Genomic DNA, 24,181 nt, shown 5'->3' with positions numbered 1-24,181 from the left:
AATATCTCACCATACTTAAATAAGACATAATCACCTAAGAATAACTTTACAGTGAGATATAAGAACTGATTTTTAGACAATAGATCTGGAAAATCTTATTTCAAGAAATCTTACCAAGATAATTTTCACTTGTTCCATTAGCAGATTTTTTTGCTTGAATTAAGTAAAAAAATCTGCCAATGGAACGAGTGAAAATGATCTCGGTAACTGAGTTTTCTGACATTTCAAATGGCTGTAATATCACCAATAATCATCCGATCATATCAAAATTTAACATGCAACATCTCTGTTCAAGTCTCTTCTCATATACCAAATTTCGCAGGTGGAAAAACACTGGGTTAAGTTGAGGTACCCAAATTCCAGTCTGTGCATTTAACAGTAGTATTTTCAACCTAATTTGAAGTGCTGTCAGCTGTGTAGTGCAAAATGTGTTGCTTAATTTGCTAATGTACAGGTATTGATGCTGCAATTTTCAGCTCTAATTAGATTCCAGACTGTCTCTCTTTAGCTCTCAAACATTTTAGCTCCACTTCACCTCACAGGTCGCTGCCAGCCTCCTGCACTCTGCCTCTATAGACATATGATTAATCACTTTGACAATAGTTAATTACAGTAGGATGGCAGCCACGTGAGGCCCTTATCTGGGCCACTGCAAACCTGCGTGAGTGATCTTTTTTGTTTCATCAGCCTCTTAAGCACGGTAAGCATTCACCCAGTGCAGGAAACAAGAAACACAAGTGTTTTTCAGAAGAGGGTGACACATTGATAAGAGTGTTTATCAAGTTTTTTTTCCCCATTTACTTATCGTTTTTTTCTGTAAAGTTCAAAACATAAATATTGATAGCTACCGCATTGAGATTAATCAAAAACACCACAGCGGGCTTGTTCATTTAATTTGACAGATAAAAGTAAAGTTTGTAATGATTCAACTTTGACGTGCATGCGGCAGAATTCATGAAGTGAGATATCATAAATCAGTATATAACTTTGAAGTCTGAAAGAACCCAGAACATAAAAGTTAATGTAATGAATCAGTTTTTTAATTAATGATTTAAAGCCCTATGATGAAAAGAGTAATTCCACGTGACTTGCAAGGGCAGCTTTCCATTTTGGAACAGAGTCTTTAAACCAAACTCGACGAAATATTAGATGGAGAATTAATGATGGGTCATTAATTATTTTTAAGCCTTACATGTGCAGAACAGCCGGGGTATGATGTAAAAGGTTGTCGACTGTGAAATGCCCTCAAGTTCCCCTGTCCACCTGACATTAAAAATAATTTTTGCTGTGTAATGAACAAGGTTTTTTTTTTTTTCCCCCCCTTCTTACTTCATCATCTATTTTCAGAAGGTTGACGTAAGGATTTAACCCACAAATTCCCAAACATCCACCGTCTACAAAAACCATCTGCTGTTTAATCTATGATCCACTAACACATGCAAGTAATTGGTGTAAAATGCAGTGTTTTTATCTTTTCATGGTCGTCAGATATGACCCATTTGGATGTTCAGAGGTTCCGTAGTTACCATAGAAACACCGTCATCTTCTACAACGTTGATTCCCCAGTAAAACCCATGGAGTTGGATCAATGACAGTGGATGGAGACACTTGGTTTATGTTCAATTATTGATAGATTTTACTGAAAAAGTCACTTTTTCTTCAGTTTTCTCTGTTTCTGATATAATACCCCTCAACTTCATTCTGAGTTTTTACGAACATCTACATGATTAGTTGGTTTAGTAAGTTAAGGCGGCCATGGCTCAGGTGGTGGTCGTCCTATAACCAAAGGACTGGCAGTTCCCTGGGCAAAACATTTCACCCACATTGCCTCCAGTGTCACTCACACTGGTGTATGAATGTTTGGAGGTGGTCAGAGGGGCTGTTCGGCGCCAATTGTTAGCCTGCCCCAAAATGTGTAGAAATCAAATCTATTATTATCATTGCTAAATATTCACTACCAGTCAAAAGTTTGGACTGACTTGGTTTTTCTTTATTTTCACAACTATTTACATTGTAGATTCTCACTGAAGGCATCAAAACTACGAATGAACACATATGGAGCTAGAAAAGCACTCAGAGAGCGCAGACCTCCACCAAGGCAGATCACCCCCCCCCCAAAAAAAGTTATCATTTGTTCCTTGTGCCAGTATTAACATTTCCTGATAATTTCATCAAAATCCTTCAATTATTGATAGATTTTACTGAAAAAGTCGCTTTTTCTTAGTTTTGATATAATATTCCTCAACTTTACTCTGAGTTTTTATGAACTTCTACATGATTCGTAAATGAAATGTTGGAAAATACCTGATTTCACTGAAGAAAACACAAAATACAGAAGATAATATTACAATAAATGGTGATGAATCACTTAAGAATGGCTAAATATGGAAAAAAAAAATTAATTTGGGAACTGCTCCAAATGTCACACTGGGTTCTTATGGGTTAACCACATCATTCGCTTCTTGCTTTATTTTAACCCATAAATACCCAGTGCTACTTTTATGGCACTTCCCAAATGACTTTTTTCTTTTTATTTAACCTTTCTCAAGGGATTGTAGAAGCCAATAATGTAATAACAACCGATAACGTAATAACAGCTGATAAGGTAATAAATTTTCCATTTTTAAATTGGAATAGGCCAATAACATAATATCTGGCCAATAATGTAATTAAAGTCCTGAACCGATAACGTAATAGCTTTTGGCCAATAATATTATAACTTATTACGTTATTGGTTCAGTTATTACAGTTGCAATTTTTTTTTTTTTTACCAAGCTAATAACGTAATAACCAGCCAATAAGTTATAATATTACAGGCCAAAAGTTATTACGTTATTGGTTCAGGACTTTTATTACGTTGTTGGCCAAATATTACATTATTGGTTTATTACATTTTAAAAATGGCAAATTTATTATGTTATCTGCTGTTACTACATTATTGGCTTCTACAGGGATTTATCTCCATTTATTATAATATAATCCTCTATAGTTCGCATTCTTTCAGTCAAAATCATGTATTTTTCTATATTTAATTCACTGATCATGTAGATGTTCATAAAAACTCAGATTAAAGTTGAGGGTTATTATAAAAGAAACAAAGAAAACTGAAGAAAAAGTTACTTTTTCTGTAAAATATCGCATTAATTTAACATAACCCAGGTGTGTCCATTCACTGTCATTGATCCAACTCCATGGGTTTTACTGGTGAATCGATGTTGTAGAAGATGACGGTGTTTCCATGGTAACTGCGAAGCCTCTGAAGGTCTAAATAAGTCATATCTGATGACCATGAAAAGATGACAAACTGTATTTTACACCAATTATTTTCACGTATTGATAGGATTAGCGGTTGAACAGGTATTAAACAGTTTTGATCAATAGATGATTTTGTTCGATGGTGGATGTTCTGGATTAAAATGTGTATAAAGATTATATTTTCCCTGTTATTTCTGTAATAAATTGTATTTTATTGTACAAACTGAGCATGTCTCTATTAGCTTTAATGCAAAAGTTAATCAAAATCCAGCAAAACCTAAAGAATAATTATATTTTGTATTGAAATGGCTGTAATTACAGATGGAAAGACTACAGCTGAGGAATTAAAACCAGGGACAATACGTTTATCGCAACGATTTTAGAACTAAATTAGCTATTGCGTACGGTTACAAATATCATAGAGAGAATTCAATTAGGTTGGCTTCAGCCTCATTTATTTAGCACTAACATTACCGCATACAAATGAGACAACATTTAACTGGTCCTAACAATGACCATGGTTGATCAAGCCTTAATTCACTTATGTGTCTTTATACTGTTGGAGAAAATGCTGCAGAATCCCACAGCCGGGCTTCCACTTTCTCCTACAGACAAAGAGTCAATATGTAGATTCAATACGACCTGAAAAGCACAACAAAACATGGACACAATTACACAGGAATCCCATTATTATCTCATTTACCTACAGTCACTAAAAGAAATACTAGTTTCAAAGGGGTCATATTTTGCTAAACGCACTTTTATAAGTCTATGGTACCTTTATTTGTCTATTTGGACCCTAAATAGTTGCAGAAGTTTGAATTTGAACCCCCCAGATGCTGCAAAGCTATCTTCATATTAATTCTGGCAAAAATCAAGTGGATTTCTACAACCCGTTTTAAATCATTCTTAATTTGTTACGTCTATAACTAGTTACATCACAACATTTAGACATATAAGGTCAAGACTTCCGACGATCAATTCTCCGAGTACGACATAATTGTTTATCAGCAGCAGCGGTTGTAGTAAAAACTGAAAATATGTCCAAACTTCGAGCCGATTACCTAAAATGTTCAGTTGTTGGTTGAACAAGAAAGAGCAGCACAGTCAACAACCTGGAGGGGGCGGGGCCTGAAGTGGCTTATTTGCATTTAAAGGGCCAGCGCTCAAAACGACCTTTCTGGTGTCGTTGCTCAGAAATAGGGTTGAAGATGGACCTGTGGAGTTGAATTCATGAAGAATTCAGACCCAAGCAGAGCATTTACAGTTTATGTAGACCACAGGGAAATGTTAGAAAATGTATAATTCCATTTAAAAAAAGCTAAATATCCCTCCGAAAACAGGTATCAGGGATAATAGCTGTATTGCACCGATGCTACAGCGTGGTTAGATTTGTAAATGGTGGATTTGAATGTGAACCATTAACATAAACTATCTGAACAAAAGTATTGGGACACGTTAAATTCAGGTGTGTCTGGGAAACAAAACAATAATGACAAATCTTATAATATATTTTTATATTGTGAAAAATGTCATTGCATTGGTTAGTTTAATTCAAATTTTTATCTTTGCTTCCAAAATGCCTCAGACATGTTTTTTGCTTAATTTCTCTCGACATTGGGTTTTTTTTTTAGTTTTTTTTTTTTTAATCCATGAGTTCGATTTTAAATGTTTGACCTCTAAATTTTAAAAATATAAAGCATTAGATAAATCAAACTGGAAACCAAAAGGGCGCAGGGTAATTTATATTGAAAAGAGTATTAGAAATTTGCAGTAAATTTGGTTAAATCCATGAAATTATTCACTATATGGACAAAAGTATTGGGACACGCTGCATTCAAAGTGTCGTGGTCTGGGCTATAAAACAATAATGACAAATGTCATATTGTAATTTTTTTTTTTGTGCTCTGACTGTAAAATATAATTTTTTTTAACCACAACTAACCATTTACCTTCTTCAAATCTCACTTAAGAAGAAAAATCTCCCATGAAACTTTTAGGAAATATTGATGTTTATATCTAAAATCTGCATGAATCCCAATATTTTTGTCCATATAGTTTACGAACATCATTATTTCCTTAAACTTTAATGGGAGAAGTGAGATGTAAAGAAAATAGATGGCTAGTTGTGGTAGAAAATTATTATTTACAGTCAGAGCACAAAAAATTGACATATGGTATTTGTCATTATTGTTTTATAGCCCAGACCCCAACACTTGAATGCAACATGTCCCAATACTTTTGTTCATGTAGTGTAAAATTTCATGGATTTAATAGAATTCAATGCAAATTTCTAATATTCTTTTCTTCAATGCTTATCTGATTTTTGTTGAGCACTGCTTTAGCACAACCCTGTGCCCTACTGGCATCCGGTTTGATTTATCTAACACTGTTTTTTTAATTATTTCTCTGACTTGACCGGCAGCTTTTCAGACTGTTTACAATTATATGAAAAAGTGAATGAGTGTTGTGTCGGTAATGAAGGAAATTAGACTCCCCTAACACTTTTTCAGAGCCGGCAGTCGTCTTAACACCAAACCACGTATGTAAAATACATCAAGGAACAACAACTAAAAGCATATTGATCTTGGCTGAGTGTGTTTTCTTTGTCTGTGGGTTTAGTGGGTCCTGTCCGGTACACAGGACTCATATTCAGCCTTTTCTCCCTTGGCTATTTTAATAAAGATCTAGCTGAGGAAAAAAAAAAAAAAAATCATTACAACTAGTATTTCTCCATAGGCGTGCTGAATCTCTGTAGACTCTGTTGCCTTTATTCTGTTTTTAGCCTGGTGTTGATTTGTCTCCTCTCTAGGCGCTGAAGCTGCCCATCTTGTTGCCCACTGCCCTAATAATGGTACTGCTCTTTGACTTCTCTTGGCAGGAGCTCATCAGTAAGTGGCTGCAGTGGAAAATATAACATATCTGTGTGAGTGTCTGCCATATACTCCGAAACAAAGCGGTTATCCATTATCTGTTCAATGGAGGTATCAGAGGAAGCAGTCGGAGATTGTTTTTAGAAAATCTGAAGTAGGCAAGCTCACTTTCCAAAATGACCTCCTTTAAAACACACACACAAAAAAAAAAAAAAACCTTCTTTGGACTTGGAGTTTAGAAAGAACACCTTGCAATGCTGCATTAATCCATCTACATTACTTCTGCTGTGCTCACTAGATATAAACCGAGGTGCTTCTCTTTATGCCTTACCTATGCTCTGCAATGAAAGGACTGGATTTAAGTGTTAAATTGGTGAAGTGGCCCTTTAACGGAAGGGCCAGTGACTTTAAATGGCATTCAGAATGTAAATGAGGAGCAGAGACGTAGTGGAAATTCTTTTGACTTTCACAGTTAAGGCCTTTTTTAACGTCCAAGACCTTGTAGTTTTTCATCTGCAGCCTCGTAAAGGGGTCTATTTTGCTAAAGCCACTTTTATTAGTTTTTTTTTTTTCAATTATTTGTGTATTTGGACCCTAATAGCTCATAACGCTTGAATTTGAACCCTCCAGGTGCTGCAAAGCTATCTTTATATTCATTCCGGCAAAAATCGAGTCGTTTTGTACAATTCGTTTTAATTCCTGCTTAATTTGTTACATCTATAATTAGTTAGGACATTTGCACATATAAGGTAACGACTTCTGACGAACTTGTACTTTTCTTATTTTCTTTTCTTCAGACAAGGTCTAGTTTTTAGATGTTACCTGCTTGACAGTTTCAACTGTGACTCCAGTCTTCCTCAGAAGCGTCATTCGATGTGATGCTGACGTGTCATTTATCAGCTGGTCGGCTTGACGGACCAACCAGAGGCCGTCGAGCCGACCGTGCCTCCTCTGCCTTGGGTGGTCTCTGGAGGAGGGAATCCCAGCAGCACGTCGAATGACGCTTCTGAGGACATTCCATTCCTGGACATTCCATATTCCAATTGCTGCCATCAGGCAGACGATACAGGACAATCAGATCACGAACAAACAGACTCAAAAACAGTTTTTACCCAACAGCAATAACCACCCTCAATGCCATAAAAAGCATTCTGTAACATAACACATATATACAGTAATGGAGATCGTGCAATGATTGAATGAATGGCTGTGAGTGTTTGTTTTTATTTTTATAATTATTTATTTACTGTTGTGATGTTTGTGTCTGTGTTGTAGTTGTTTTTATTATGCATTGACTGGTGGACACTTTTTAATTTCGTTGTACATGTTTCATGTTACAATGACAATAAAGACTATTCTATTCTATTCTAGTCTAGTCTAGTCTATTCTATTCTAGGAAGACTGGAGTCACCGTGGAAACTGTCAAGCAGGTAACATCTAAAAACTAGACCTTATCTGAACAAAAGAAAATAAGAAAAGTATAATTACATAAACAGAAGACAAAATAAACGTCATCAGCCTTCTGATGAACATTTCTCCAAGTACGACATAATTGTTTGTCAGCAGCAGCGGTTGTAGTCTATACAGGAAATATGTGCAAACTTTGAGCTGATTACCTAAAATGTTCAGTTGTTGGTTGTATTAACAAACACAAGTGGCTGAACAGGACAGAGCAGCACAGCCAATAACCTGGAGGGGGTGGGGTCATGAAGTGGCTCATTTGCATTTAAAGGGCCAGTGCTCAAAACGACCTTTCTGGTGTCATTACTCAGAAATAGAGTTGAAGATGGACCTGTGGAGTTGAATTAATAAAGAATTCAGATCCAAACATAGTGTTTACAGTTTATGTAGACCACAGGGAAATCTCTTAAAATGCATAATTCCATTAAAAAAAGGAAAATATCACTCCTTTAACACTTTCTTGGATAAGTGACTGTTTTTGGTTGTTTCTGCGTACATTACAAGACAGTGACATCAACAGTTACAGTGAGGACAGTGAGTAAACAATCTAGGTCCAATGTGGCGCTAAACAGCACGTTGACCCTCTGGATGGAAATACAAGTACCAAAAAAACCCCAAGACGGTATAGTCAACCGACATAAAGTATTATACTCACTCTGCAGGAAGGAGTTTTCTTTTCACCGAAACACTTCCATCTTAAAATACTACATTAACGTGAAGCATACATTAGTCGGGGATTCTGCTAGCACTTCGACTAATGTGTCACCCAGCTTGTGACAAACACATTAAGTGCATATATGTGCCCTTCTTCTCTGTTTGCTCATGCAAAATGAACGGCGATTAAAATAGATTAAAAATGTATTATATTTAATTGTGATTAAGTAAAATTAATCCACAGCAACCCTGTGATTAATCTGATTAAAAATTGTAATTGTTTGACTGCACTGTTTTGTTTTGTTTTTCATAAATACTTCTTGTATAGTTTTTGTTTTGTTTTGCCACTGATGGGTAAGGAACCAAATATGGTAACTTCATTAACCTTGATTTTCCACATAACACTTTTTTTTTTTCAGAAAAATTTCACCAAAGTAATAAAGTCTTGTTTATGTCTTCAAATAACACTAAGATTGAAGTGTTGAATTTCAGAGTATTTCAATGAGTGCTCTATAGAGGGTTAAAGCTGTGACATCTATATCATTAGATTTGAATGTTTCATATTTATAATGGAACGCTATGTTCTGATTTGAGAAAAAAAAAAAAGTGTATTTTTACTGGCCCACCTCTTTTTTTTTTGTTTTTGTTTTTAAATAACATATTTATTTTGTCGAGCTGAAGGGAAATAAAGGATGACCCGTCTAATAAATTGTGTAAAATACCATTTAGACAAACTGATTTAGACAAACGGCTGACATTTAAAGCACAAATCATATTAAAAATAAAACACATTTAAACCAGTGCCTCATTTCATATTTGCTTCGTGCATTTGTGGAGCTGCGCTTCTGTTATTTTGGAAATAAACTGCATTTGACTGAATTGAATTAAATACAGAATGTTTGCTGAAACAATGAAAATCGAATCATATTGTCATTTGATTCAGTCAAAGCCCAGCGTGTCGGATTCCCCTCCAATGGGACATGGCTTATCTAGATGCATGCAGCCACATCACACAGAATGACACACGGAATAAAGACATTTAATGAGGCCATTGTGGCAGGATTACAGTGTGTTTGTAACTACAAGCAAAAGATTTACGCGCAGAGTAAATACTGCTTTTGGAGGCATGGACATTGACAAGTACAAGTGTCAGGCTGCCATGATTCCATTTCTCCACTACAGAGAACAAAATGAATAGTTCAAATGATTCGGCTGGAGAGAAACTCTACAAAACAGAGAGCAATTCAACATGCATTCAACTGAAAGAAGTCCCAATTTTCCCCTGCGGCTGATGCTCAAAGGACTGTCAAGACAGCTCTGTAGTTCTTCATTTCTTTCTCCTCTGATTTAATCTTTTCGCCGCCTTTCTGCACAATCTTCTAACGTAAGCTTTTGTGTGACTTTTTTTTTTTTTTTTGTGTGTCAATGATTCTTTTTGATTTGTCCAATTCCGTAGACCAGTGTTTCGTAACCTTTTTTGAATAAAGCCACACTAACATCATCATGAGTCTACTGCCGCACCCCCCCATGCACGAAAAAAATCACCTCACCTTATCATCGACTACCTGCTGCTGCCGGCCCCCCCCCCTTTGGCAACAAATGCCGGACGATACCCACTGACCAGAACCACAGACATGCTGAACAATACACCAGTGCTGAATACAGACCACACACATTTCAGAGCAGAATTAAATTGGATGTCATTACCGCCCAGCAGCACACGGAAAATAGTCTGATACAGCGACAAACTGTCCTGAAGAATTTACTGGTTCAGGTCAAATATATACTGGTGTGGTCAGGGACAATGATGAAGATAAAGGATGGATGGATGGATGGATGGTTGGTTTGTTGGTGGGAGGGAGGGATGATGGGTTGGTTGGATGGACGGACGAACAGTCAGTTGGTCGGTTGTTCAGTTGCTCGGTTGATCAGTCCATTGGGCGAATAGATGGATGGATGGATGGATGGACGGACAAACAGTCAGTTGGCCGGTCGCTCGGACAGTCAGTCAGTCGGATGGATTGATGGATGGATGGATGGATGGATGGATGGATGGATGGTTGGTTGGGTGGACAGACTAACAGTCAGTTGGTCAGTTGGTCGGTCACTCGGTCAGATGGATGGATGGATGGATGCAGAGTTTACAACAGCACAAGAGAATCAGCTCCAATATGTCTGTGGTTCTACTGCAGAGAATAGAACAGAATTCAACAGAAGCTGACTGACTGGTCCTGTGGTTTGTATGTTGTCCATATTTGTCCCATAATTTAGAAATAAACCCTGAGAATATTATGTAAATTTGTGCACACAGGCATACACAGAACACACTGAGGTGGGTCTTATTATGCCTTCACAATGAAAGGTGTGAATCAAAGTGTTAAATTGGTGAAGCGCCCCGTAAATATGCGGTTCAGTGAGTTTAAATAGCCTTCAGAGTCAAATGCAGAGCAGATACATTGCAGAAATGCTTTCACATTCCAGTGCTAAGTCCTTTTCATTCTTCCCAGACTCTGAGGTTTCTCATCTGAGTCCATTTAAACTTGGAACATCCAACTAAATAGATTGGACCGTTTCACATTTTCACTGGATATTTTTATCAAGTTCTGATTTGAGAAACACTTCCTAAATAGATTTTTGCTAGCCTGATTTTTTTACTTAAAAAAAAAAAAAAGTTTATTATGAAAAACTGAACCAAAGTAATGAAGAAAATACCATTTAGACAGATTGAACTGCAGGCGTTCCAGGCATCGCATTTAAAACAGCCTTCTTCCAAACTTACTTTTTGCATTTGTAGGTGTTGAATTTGATCATAATTAAATCCCGGATGGCACGTTTGTAGAATGATACGTTTTGTGCATGTTTTCATATTGGCAAAATTGGAATCGTGCAGTAAAAAAAATCAGACCAAAAATATGTATCTGATATCAGACAAGAATATAAGATTTTTTTTTGTTTTTAGTTTTAGTTTTTTAAATGGGGGAGGGGTAGCCTGGCCAGCCATCCGTCTTTCTCAATGAGGAATCCATCTGGAATCACGGGGCTTGAATCCAGATATGAAGGCGGGACTAGGGATGGGAATTGAGAACCGGTTCTTTTTGAGAACCGGTTTCCAGTAGCTCGATTCCTTGGAATCGTTTGCCTGCCTGCTTAAGGATTCTGCTTATCGATTCCGCCTTCGTTGTGCATGCTCGATGACATCATGCGTACGCTGTAATGTTTTGGTTAGAACGTAGCCAACATGGTGTTGAGGCAGAAACGGTCTAAAAAGACGACACCAGGTCCACTGGAACACTGTCAAAGCTTCCATTTCTTCTAAAGGATGGAATCCCTCCAATATGCTCAAACATTTGTCCACAGCATGTGAATCATTTACAGGAATGTCATGTATTTGATACGCTACTTAGCGGCGCTTGTGAATGTAGCGGCAGAGTGAACGCCGGGCCCGGTTCCGGTGCACGCAACAAACGTCGTAACTCCTCAAATACAAGTTTCCGAAGGTAAGAAGGGAAAGGAAATGAGGTGCACAACAATGGGAGATGGGCCGAGTCGAACCGGTTCCACATAGTGGACATGCGGCAATAGAGGAATTAGTAAAACGTCTTAAGTTTCACTTTCACTGCACGCCCCCCCCAAACCGGGCCTGGCGTCATCGGTTACTGTTATTTGTACATACCGCATATGTTTTCTGTGCAGATGGAAATATAAAAGACAGTTAATGCAAACCCCTGTTTGTACTCTTTTAATCCCTCACCCAATGAGAATCGATAAGAGAATTGATAAGGAATCGGATTGATAAGCAAAATCGATAATGGAATCAGAATCGTTAAATTCTTATCAATTCCCATCCCTAGGCGGGACTAACAGGTGCCGAGTAAACCAATCACAGACAGGATGGACGTGACGCTTTTGTCAGAGGAACTCAAGAATACAGGGTGGAATCTGTAACTCAACCCTTATTTTTGAATCAATTAAACAACCGACAAGAGTTGTAAAGAAATCTGCAGACTTGAAACTAACTTTGACTCATGACAAAAAGAAGTCGGTGCATATGACACATTGCGAAAAATCCACCCCCCAGACTTGTGATTGGTTCAGTATGGAATACATCGAGCATATTTCACAGTGATCGGCCCAATTCCAGACTGTTTCCTCGGTATTGAATACACTGAGAAAACCAGATGGCTGCCCAGGCTAATATACAGTTATGGAAAAAAATATTAGACCACCCCGTGTTTTCTTCAGTTTCTTGTTCATTTTAATGCCTGGTACAACTAAAGGTACATTTGTTTGAACAAATATGATAACAAAAATAGCTCGTAAGAGTTTAATTTCAGAGCTGATATCTAACAATTTTTCATTGTTTTCTTGATAATAACCAAAATCACTTCAGTTCTTACATCAGTATCTATGGCATTGTACTGACAAAAACAGTGCTTTTAGGCATTCCATGTTTTCTTTTCTGTCTGTTTTTTGGCACATTGACTGCATAACCATTGTTTTTGATGACTTTTGATGGTCTTGTAAAAAATACGCAGCAAACAGTAAATCTCAAAAACCACAATTAATTTCGGTTAATTAACTACTGTCCCAGTTTCTATTGATCTTTAAACCATTGTGTGCTATAAATCTCCGATTTTAGGGACAAAAACTGCATGCTCTAGAGATTTTTGGACCAACGGTGGTTCTGTCACTACTCCATTTACCCCGTAAAACCAAGGTTCGGCTTAATCCGGCTGCCACCAGAGGGGGGTCGCGTAATTTAAATTAACTCACCAGTTATGTTTCGGATGGAAGGACCAAACCAGGAGAAATGGAGAATTCACCAAAAAGAAGGGTTGAAGTTTTAAAAAGTTAAAACAAAAACTTGATTTATTGCTTCAGGCAAAAATAGAAAAAGTTACAAAAAAGAAAGAAGTCAGTTATCAGTTACTCTAGCATCAAACACAGTATTCGTCTCTCATAAGAAGCTTCTTTGACACATTTTATAGTCTTTTGTGACTCTTCGAAGACTTCCCATCGTTATTCCCATATTTGGTTACATTTATTCCACATGCGCAATATGATTGGTTAAAACAATTGCTGCAGACCAGCACGTCACCGACATACGTCAAATCACTCCATGTAGGTTAATTCCAGGAAAAAACATATTTGAAAGGTCACCTGAGTTTAACAAGTGCCCTGGACACCTGTCAATCAAACCAACTGCATAGCTTAACCACAAAGAGTTTCAGAAAGCGTGTCTTGCTTAACACCTGCACAATTAGACTAGCATTTCTTGACCACAAAAATCCCTAAATTCATAACTTGGTTTTTCTGCTCGACTCTCTTTCCCACAATTACTTTCCAAAGCTGTAAAATTAGATCTTTTTCCTAGAATCGGACCTTTTCTCCAAGTTCAACACAGACAGGTGTGAGTTCATCTTAACCACACACCACAAACTAATCTAACCTTTCACTGACTGTTCAGCACAAATAAAATAAAGATACAAATACAGATACAAAATATATATCAGAATAGGACAATTTAGGCTTGCAAAACAACTTATAATATTTCATTTCTTCTTTTCCATTTTGGTTCATGATGTATGACGGTCATCTGACATTTTAGAACAAGATATAAAGTCAAACATTCAACTTCCATTTAACGTAAGATACGTCTCACAGTCTAATAATTTTTTCTGCGACTGTGTATGTAGATAACATAACGTGCTGCACACTTTTAATCCCCCTCAATCCGTGTATGATTCGTTCATTCGTTTTTCAATTTAAACCAAAAATGAAAAAAACAAAAAAAAAAAAAGTCGTTTTTTGTTTTTCATTTTCAAAACAAGAATGAAAAACGGATAACGGTTCGTTTTTCCATTTCCCGATTTTGTGCTCAAATGAAACGTGGAAAAAACGGATAACGACCGTTTCATCCAATTTTGCTATTTTCAATATAGTTCAGTTGTCTGACCCGGAAGTAGTCATTACTAGTGAAAAAGTAAATACACCGAATCATGAACGGACTGGAGAAATATTTTGCTATAATTAAGCAGCTGTTTGATACGGAAGCATATTCACACACAAAAAAAAAAAAATTGGCTCTTTTTCTGAATGAATGAGATACTGTTTTCTGAAAAAAATTCAATTCGGCTCTGTTTTTCTGAATTAACGAGAAAATTATCTTTTTAATTGAGAAAAACAGAGCCAAATTTTTTTTTTGTGTGTGTGAATGCAATTCGCTTCCGTACGTATCAAACAGCTGCTTCATTATAGCCAAATATTCCTCCAGTCCGGCCATGATTCCATTTGTTTATTTTTTCCTTAGTAATGACTACTTCTGAGTCAGACACGCTAACTATATTGAAAATAGCAAAAATCGAATGAAACGGTCGTTATCCGTTTTTTTCATTTTTCATTTGAGCACAAAATCGGGAAATGAAAAAACGAACCGTTATCCGTTTTTCATTCTGGTTTTGAAAATGAATTTGATTTTTGGTTTTAAATTGAAAAACGAATGAACGAATGATACACGGATTCCCCTCAGCCAAATATAGTATCAGATTCTGTTGAAAGTTACTGCCCTATAATTTAGATAACATTGTCTTTGTGTAAAACTTATTACATACATATTTATATTTGAAAGTACTCAGATACTATAACTGCACAAGGCTCCATTTGACGCTATTTGACCTTGGAAAAGTAAGTCAAGGTCACCTGTTTTTAATAGACTTCAGCTCCGTGCCAAGATGCATCCACAGTATAAATGTGTCGCTGATATCTCAATGCATTTTTCAGATAATGTAATTACGTCATTGAAAAAACAGACAGAGGACAAAACTATTACAATACTCTTTCGGTCAGACGTTGGTCGAAGGGTATAAATCCCACTTTCCCCTGCAGTATCTGCCAACAACAGGCAGGAAGGGTCCGTATATACCTCCTACTGTGTCTCAAAGGAAAAAAAAAAACGACTTCCACACTACTTTTCACTCATGAATCTTTCATTTTTGTGTTAATGTGTTTACTCTTGCTCCTCTTTGACAGGAGTCAAAATTTCATCTGCCATAGCCCATCTGCTTCAGCGTTTAGCGGGTTGTGTTGTTAAACACACTGTCGAGAATTATGTCTGAGATGTTGGTTGTCGTCCAAATCATACATTTTAAAAGACTTGCCGTTCCTCTTCGCTCTCAGACAGCTACTGACTACTTCAGATGCACTTTGTTCATTTCATAAATATTTGCAAAAAAAAAAAAAAATGCTGTAACTCTGCTGTTTTTGCAGCAAATAACACGTACTGCATTAATGAATCACTGTTACCTGTGAATGTCTGAATGTTTTAAATAGACTGTGTTCATTGTCTCTGACAGTTCAGTTCATGACACAAATAGCACAAATGTCAAATGTATTTAAATCTTACTCCTTTCATGCATGTCTTATATAAAGGACTCATAAGATCTAAGCTAATATTTAACCCTTTGTGGTGGAAAAATTTACTTTTTATATGTTATACTCTTTATGTTATACTCTTTATATTTTATACTGTTAGTACATCTTCTTTTAATGCTGAGTCATTATTCATTATGTGTGATGTTTACCACTCTGTAACACCCCCAACCCAGGAACGGAGTTCTTTCCTTGAGTTAAAACCCAAACACCTAAATGTCTGAATGTGTAGATAGAGGATGGCGCCTGCACTCCAGATAGGATCCAAGCAAGGTTAGAGTGAAGAGGTCATCATGACCTCTTCACAGAGCAGAGAAGGAGTAGTATGGGATGGTACGATGAACGTAAGGAATGACATCATAGTTTGTGGGGGTTGGATTTGGTTCTATATAATCTTTAGTTTTCTCTTGTTTAATCAGACTTCACTTACAGAGTTTCTCTGTGATTGACTTCTCAATAAATGCATTTATTTATTTCAACTCTAACTTTCTCTCCTCCTCTTTGTGTGTGGGTTATCAGTTGAACATTTCCATAACACCCTTTCATACATGAATTATGAGAACCTTAATCATGATTTTTCCCAGTCTGAATTCCTCTTTAGGCATGAAAAAAAAAACAAAAAAAACCCCAATGCGATTGACAGCTTTTTTTGAACCTATTTTTCATGGAGTTGTAAAAATGTCCACTCAAATACAGGGTGGGGAAGCAAAATTTACAATATTTTGAGGCAGGGATTGAAAGACAGTGTATGACCAATTAGTTTATTGAAAGTCATGAGAATTTAAACCTTCAAATCATATTTTACTGCATTTCTAACGGTCTTGTTGTCTACCTCAAGCTCAACTGCCATTTTTCTCATGGATTTGGTTGGACCCTTTAGGATTTTGGATTGGAGAGCTTTAATAAAAGCTTTGGTACGTTTTTTTGTTGCTTCCTCCACTTCCAGACTTTCTCCTAATAGTTTTGCTCATAGTCATTCTCTTCTTTCCATTATAAACAGTCTTTATGGACACTCCAACTAGTTTTGAAATCTCCTTTGGTGTGACGAGTGCATTCAGCAAATCACACACTCTTTGACGTTTGCTTTCCTGATTACTCATATGGGCAAAAGTTTCTGAAAAGGTATGGATAATAGTGTTAGGTATGATTATGACGTCAATATGTGTTTGGTTTCAAAACAACTGACGTAGTGCCTGCTGAGAAAACACAACTAAATGTTCATTGTAAATTTTGCTTCCCCACCCTGTATATATGATGCGTTTAATTTTTGTAGCCAAGAAACGTGTATTTACTGGTATACTGTGAAAACTATGAAATAAAAACACTTTTAATGCTGCTAATCTGATGTTTTCTCATATTTAAACATACTCTAATACTAGTTATTACTCACTTCATGGGGATAATATGCAAAAATACTCATTTTGTTAAAGAAAAAATGATAATTCCAGTCTAATAACAATTGATTTACACTCAAATGTGTTACTGCAGATCAGGTTCATCAAGAACAGCAAAGTTACATGATGCATAAGTGTCCACTGTGTTGGCTGATATGGAACTGAAACAGCAAAACCCATGAATATACAAGAGAAGAGCAGTAGAATAACTGTCCACTGTAGTGACCACTATGCATGAAAGGGTTAATCTTCATTAACCCATAAAGACCCAGTGCCACTTTTGTGGCTCTATTTCACCATTCTTAAGTGATTTATCGCCATTTATTATAATATTATCCTGTGTATTATGCATTTTTTCAGTGAAATTCAGGTATTTTCCTATATTTAATTTACTGATCATGTAGATGTTCATAAAAGCTCAGAGTCAAGTTGGGGGTTATTATATCAAAAATAGAGAAAACTGAAGAAAAATGGACTTTTTCAGCAAATATACACAAGTGTCTCCAACCACTAGGGGTGTGTATTGGCAAGAATCTGGTGATACGATACAAATCACAATAGTAGGATCATGATACGATATATCACGATATATCATGATACTGTTAAAAAGCCAATTTTCTGTTTGTTTCTTTTTTTATTATTATTATTATTATTATTATTATTATTATTATTATTATTATTATTTCCTGGAAGAATTGAATTACACCAAATATGCACAAATACTAAACACATTTTTATTTTATCCCAACAGGATCTAATGCTATATCAGAAGATGTTCCTGTGTTCAAACTTAAATTATGTTTTATAGACATTACAGTTTAAGATCCTGCTCAAATGTTCATATTCTATCAGTTCATTTTTGTGACAATCCCAACAAAGGAACTAACATCTGCCTCTCAGACAGTAAAAAGTGCTTTTAGGATGCATCAAATAACCATTATTTAATAAAACAGTGTTAAATAATAATAAATAAGATAAACAAAAACAGTACAATACAGTACTTTTTAATATTGTACAGTATTGTGAAATGAAATATTGCGATATGTTGCAGAACCAATTTTTCCTAACTCCCCTACCAATCACTGGAGAATGTCTTTTAATGGTACACGTGTCTTAGGTTTGTTTTATTTATGTATGTGTTTTTATGTGTCTGATTTTTTTTTTTTTTTTTTACATATTTTTACTTTTTGTTGCCTTTTTTTAATCCAATTCTTATCTTATTACTGGCAGCTGTGTACATATTTCATTTGTCATGTACTATATTGAATGAATGACAATAAATGAACCTTGAACCACTTTCATTGATCCAACTCCATGGCTTTTACTGGTGAATCAATGTTGAAGACTATGTTTCCGTGTTCGCTACGGAGCCTCTGGGTCATATCTGATGATCACGAAAAGCTGAGAAACTGCATTTTACCACAGTTATTTACATGGATTGATAGGATTAGTGGATCAACATATATTAAAAATTCCACATTAATAGATTATTTTAATTTCTGGCGGCTATTTGGGGTCTTTGAGGGTTAAGAACAAATGCTTGTGTGTTTGTTGTTGTACTTTATAATACTTGAGTAACCATTAGTTTGTACTGGTCAGGATGAGCTGGGGTGGGGTGCAATTTGCTTATTTTATTATATATTTAATTTCTTTTTTTTTTTTTCTACACACAATAAGAGTGCTCTTTCATTTATTGTTGTATGTATGTTTATGTATATGTATAAACACTACAAACAAAAAGTTAAGGATATTTCTTCCTTTTTTTGTCTTTTTTTTTTGTCATTTTTGCCATTTGTACATAAAACTATGTCTGGTCATTAAAAAAATATGTTTCAATTCAATTCACACACAAAAAAGTAAAAAGCACTGTGCAAGAATTCTAAATGGAAAAAAAAATAGCCCAAAAATTAAAAATAACTGTTTGTTTGTAGTGTATATATATATATATATATATATATATATATATATATTAGGCCTGTAACGGTACACAAAATTTTCGGTTCGGTACGTTTTCGGTTTTCAAAGCCACGGTTCGTTTTTTTTCGGTTCGGTACGGGAAGAAAGAAAACCCCTCAAAATGTCTTTAATACATTTATGAATTTTTTTACATTTTTCCCCCAATTTTTGGACACAATAGAATATAGAAAAACAGGAATAATATAATTCTGCTGCTATAAATCAAATAGAAAATAAAATAAATTATTAATATGACTAAATGTATTTTAAACATTAGTATTGCACTTTTCTCTGACAGGTAGTTTTGAACAAACAAGAAAAATCTAATCACAGTTCTGTCAGTTCACAATCTGCAGAAAAATATCAGCAAAAAAATTCTGCATGAAGTTCAACATCAACAGGAGGGTAAACTGGTATTCTGTTTAAACAAACTGAAGAGCAACATTGACAACAAACTGAACCAAATTATTTATTTTAGGACAGAGAATAAATTGTTTAGGACACTGTGTGTACTTGTGTGTGTGTGTGTGTGTGTGTGTGTTTGAGTGTGCGCGCGCATGGAACGTACGATTTGTCTGGGGGATGGTTTGTTTGTTGTTTTTTTGTTTTGTTTTTTTTGGTCGGAGCCGGGGGGTGGGGGGGTGCGGTCCGGTCCATAACTAACGTAACTAACGCTGGCGTGAAACGAAAGTGAAACTTTATTTTTATATACTGTCAGTGGCCAACTCCGAGTTTTATTCCTCTGTTATACAGCGTGCATGAGAGAGAGAGAGAGAGAGAGAGGAGAGAGAGAGAGAGAGAGAGAGAGAGAGAGAGAGAGAGAGAGAGAGAGAGAGAGCTAGTGTGTTTTAGAACTACCGTAGTTCCTAGGGGCCAAACAACGTCCGTCTTATCTCCGTCTCTTTCCTCGTTGTTGTCTTTCACCGGGACCTGAAGTGATCCAAACTGGACTGTACTGATGGTGGAGGGTCTTCAGTCTCTTCCTTCCAGGTTCACATCATATTTGTTTTTTTTTTTGTTTTTTTTGTTTTTTTTACCTTATATCAGCTGCTATTTGGTATTTTGGGTCAATGTGCGTGTTCTTTAATATGTCCGTGTGAAACTTGCGCGGATTTAAAGTTCCAAATTAAACGACATCTTTCGTTCCTTTTTCTTTTTGTCAACATACTGTGCCGTTTTGGTACAGCTGTGTGCCGAACCGAACAGGTGTGTACCGAAACGGTTCGGTTCGGTACGTGTACCGTTACAGGCCTAATACATATATATATATATATATATATATATATATATATATATATATATATATATATACATATAAATCGGCTAAAATTTACTTAGGGGGGCAAATGAGTGGCCATTTTTGTCAAAAAAAAAAAAAAAAGTTGTAAGAAATGCATAGAGCTGTGTTGAAATAATGCTAATACATTTGTGCACAGACTACTGATATTATTTGACAGTGGAAGCTATATTTTCAGAAATATTGGATTTTGAATAGTACGTGTATGTGAAAACTTTTGCTGGTGGACGGACGGGACATTACCCATGATGATCTGGTCAGTACCAGTACTTTATTAGGAATAAACTTACATACTTACTATTGCTAATTCTCCTCTTATTCATAAATGTTAGTATTGTGGATCTAAAACAATAACAGCTGACACAAAAACACAAAATGTGGCAGTGGACGGATGTGACATGGTTGTTACAGATCCCATCATACTGATGCTCGGCAGCCATGTCACCGTTTCCACAAATGATCCCTGTGCAAAAACTAGGATCAGAATTATTTATTGTATAGTTTATCATCATACTAAAGAGTAAATAACAATATAGAATTGTTGTTTCTTTATAAAAATGCTTATTATTAGAAAACTGTTGATTTAAAAAGTGACGTGTGACATTCTTAATGTATGTATTGGCGTAACATAAGCAGGATGGATCAGCACCATACTCCATATTGCAACCTGTAAAAATAAAATGTGATATGTAGGATAGAATCTTGTAAGAAAAACTGGGGAATCTAAAAGAACAGAATATTTGTTTTTCAGGTAAATTCAGTTCAAATATAAGTTGGCCATTTGTGACATGAAAATATAGCATTAATTGTGATGAAACTGGACATTTTTGAGCTGAAAACATAGTTCATATGACCATCAACATGTTGCAACAGAACTGAAATCCTGTAAATTTGCAGAACTTGCATTTACCAACACAATTGATTTCTTATGCACAAAGATATAAATAAGACCTCTGAGCAAATTTTAGCCGGAATGTAAATGTGTCTCTATATGCATACATGTTTTTACTTGACAAAAAAAAAGGAAGGTAAATTGTAATTCTGTGATTGGATGTGTTCTAATTTTCTTCAATAAAAAATATTGGGAAAAAAACAAAAAACAAATGCTAATTTGCATTCTACGTTGTGAAATGTATATGACAAAAAAACTAACAAAAAACCTGCAAATACACACACATGCCATCCCTCCCTTTGGCTCCCTTCTGTCCTTTGCTCTTTTTTCCATCGCTTTCACAGTGTACATATTGATTTGGTGGCTTGCAATGCAACGTTGACCATATTTATCCCGCCTCATCAGACCAATTAGTAGCAGGGTGATAAGCTGCTGCAGCATCAGTGTCCCTCCGCTCTCTCTGATGAATTTGGGGCTAATTGGGGTCAAGGTTGGGTTTAAGGCTGCGCTGAGTCGGAGCAGAAAGCACAAGCCGGGGCTAATCTAATCAGGTGCGCCATCAGACCACAGTCTAATTGCGTCATTTAGCGAGCAGTTAGATGTATATTGGGCGCTGAAATAGTCGCCCATTACCACATAGCGCCGCACCGTGCGTAGTGTACTCCATGTGCATGTGTGTGTTTGAGTTAAGTGCAATCATTACCTTGTGCCTGTCACCATCAGAGCTATCAAAGGCCCATCTGGGAGGCGTGCACGTGAGTGTGTGCACGTGCGGGAGCGCACAGCGGCAGCCACAGATCCTTCAGTGAAGAGCCCAGGTGTTCCTGTTTAAGTGTTAATTAGATTAGTGCAGATCAAACGGGGGTGGCGTTCGCTGGGGAGCGGAGGTGCAGGGGCCATCCCACCGGGGCGCCACTTTCAAATACTTTTCGTCATCCACCAATTAGGATAAATTAATCATTCGCTAGATTCACTTGATTGGTTGCCCTGAACCGCATGCAGATCCAGGGAGGAGCGTACACTTATTTTGTGAAAAGACCAAAGCGCAAGAATGTGATGCAGCAGAAGAAAAGACTATACGCATAGGTTTGAACTGTAAAGTGAAGGTTTTTCTGCTTTTACACACGACTGCTGCTGCCAGTTCACTGTAGCTGAAGCTCCTTTTTCATACACAGGAAAAAATGCAGTGTCAATATTTCAGAGTCAAGTTATTTTAACCGAGATAGAGTATTTTTAGCTCTATGGAGGTAAACCAGCTCTAAGAGTAGAGTTAAAAGTCAGTGTGCAGTGTAAAATTCAACTCTACAGAGTGATGATTAGTGCCAGTCTGCCGCATTGCATTGTGGGTAGGGGTGTAAGAAAATATCGGTTCGACAATATATTGTAGAATTCTGCTGGCAGAATGAAACTGTGAGGTAGACAGGAAGTGCACGGACATGGGTGTGTGTGTAGGGGAGAATACTTCATAAGACAGGGGGTCCATGATTTTCGGGGGGGGGGGGGGTGTGTGATAACGTCATTGTCCGAGCAGGAGTGAAAGTGAAGCTAACTCGCTTTACTGTTCGTCTGACTCTGTGTTGCGCACACACACACAGGAGCAGCGAGCGATAGAATCTCCGCGCAGCAAAAAAAAAGGTTAATATATCGGCTACATATTGGCCGATGTTGATTAACTGGTGAAATGCTATAATTAATCGGTCGATCGATTAATCGGCCGGCCAATTAATCAGTCGGGCTCTAGTACAATGTATAAAAATTCTGCAGTGAATTATTTAAAAAAACAGGTCTTTGCAATAGATTTTATCACATTGTGTGCTTACACCGTATAAAATGTTACAAACAATCTGTACATTTTCATTAATGTATTGAATGTGCCCGATCAGGTTCATACAGTCTACTGACAGGATAAAAGATTCCTTGTTTCTCTTTTGTCAGACAGAAAACAAAGCTGTTTTTTTTTTTGTTTTTTTTTTACCTTTACATGTTTCGGCTACACCTGTTGTCTGCCAAACCTGGATAAAACAGCTGACAAGTTAGAAAGTTATCGCATTCACATGAAGGATATCCGGTGGTGGTGGATCTGGTGGCTGTGACAGCTTTTGGGGTAAAACCATTATATCCCTGAAACTCGATTTTGGGGATATAATAAAAATAGCTTATTGGTGGTCTTATCCACGTATGCATTTCATTATTTTTTCATCGCATTCACTTTTTCATGAAGTTGGATTCTCTTACATCAGGGGTGTCAAACTCATTTTAGTTCAGGGGCCACATTCAGCTAAATTAGATCTGCAGTGGGCCGAACCAGTAAAATAATAACATAATAATATAGAAATAATGTCGAACTCCAAACTTTTCTCAACATTTCAGAGCAAAAAAAGTTAATTTACATAATGAAAAGGTTTACATCTACAAGCTATCCTTTAAAACAATGTGAGTAACATTAACAAAAATGAAAAAAATAAGTGTAGTTTTAACAATATTCTGCCTCAGTTTATCATTTACACATTTACATAATAATATAAAAAATACACAAAACATTTAGTAACAGGCAGAATCTTGTTAAAATTGTACTTACTTCTCTTAAGACATTTCAGGTTGTCCATATTTGTTCAGGTTGTTCAATTTTTATTTTTTTTTTGCAAAATTATACTTTGTTTTAGTGTAAATACATGAAAATATTTACATTCACAAAGAGAAAAATTTGGAGTTGTCATTATTTATATGTTGTTATGATAGTATTTGACTGGTCTGACCCACTGGAGATTGAATTGTTCTGAATGTGGAACCTGAACCTTTATAGTTAACGTCTTCACAAATTCATCCTAAGGGCCGGACTGGACCCTTTGGTGGGCCGGATTTGGCCCCCAGGCCACATGTTTGACACCTGTGTCTTACATTCTCTCCCATGTGAACTTTTCCAAACTGTAATCTAACTACATCTATTAAAGGCAGGATATCTAGACATTTC

The 24,181-nt window shown here is 36.3% G+C and overlaps 1 protein-coding gene and 2 long non-coding RNA genes across 3 annotated transcripts in view; 1 reads left to right on the top strand and 2 right to left on the bottom strand.

Annotated features, from left to right (window-relative positions):
• The window catches only part of cdh13 (cadherin 13, H-cadherin (heart)), a 1,127,464-nt gene that overhangs the window by 312,144 nt on the left and 791,139 nt on the right, over window positions 1–24,181 (bottom strand).
• LOC115421146 (uncharacterized) lies at window positions 207–20,980 on the bottom strand. Its single transcript, XR_003935637.1, has 4 exons — window positions 20,968–20,980; window positions 19,307–19,310; window positions 15,117–15,122; window positions 207–301 (listed from the first exon to the last, which is right to left on the bottom strand). It is a non-coding gene; the product is annotated as an uncharacterized LOC115421146 (long non-coding RNA).
• Window positions 15,025–22,514, top strand: LOC115421143 (uncharacterized). The gene is made up of 3 exons (XR_003935634.1): window positions 15,025–15,036; window positions 15,573–15,577; window positions 22,386–22,514. It is a non-coding gene; the product is annotated as an uncharacterized LOC115421143 (long non-coding RNA).

Source organism: Sphaeramia orbicularis, chromosome 6 (assembly GCF_902148855.1).
Source record: "Sphaeramia orbicularis chromosome 6, fSphaOr1.1, whole genome shotgun sequence".
Lineage (NCBI taxonomy): Eukaryota > Metazoa > Chordata > Actinopteri > Kurtiformes > Apogonidae > Sphaeramia > Sphaeramia orbicularis.
The sequence above is the reverse complement of the archived record's forward strand: the minus strand, read 5'-3'. Positions and strand labels throughout refer to the sequence as shown.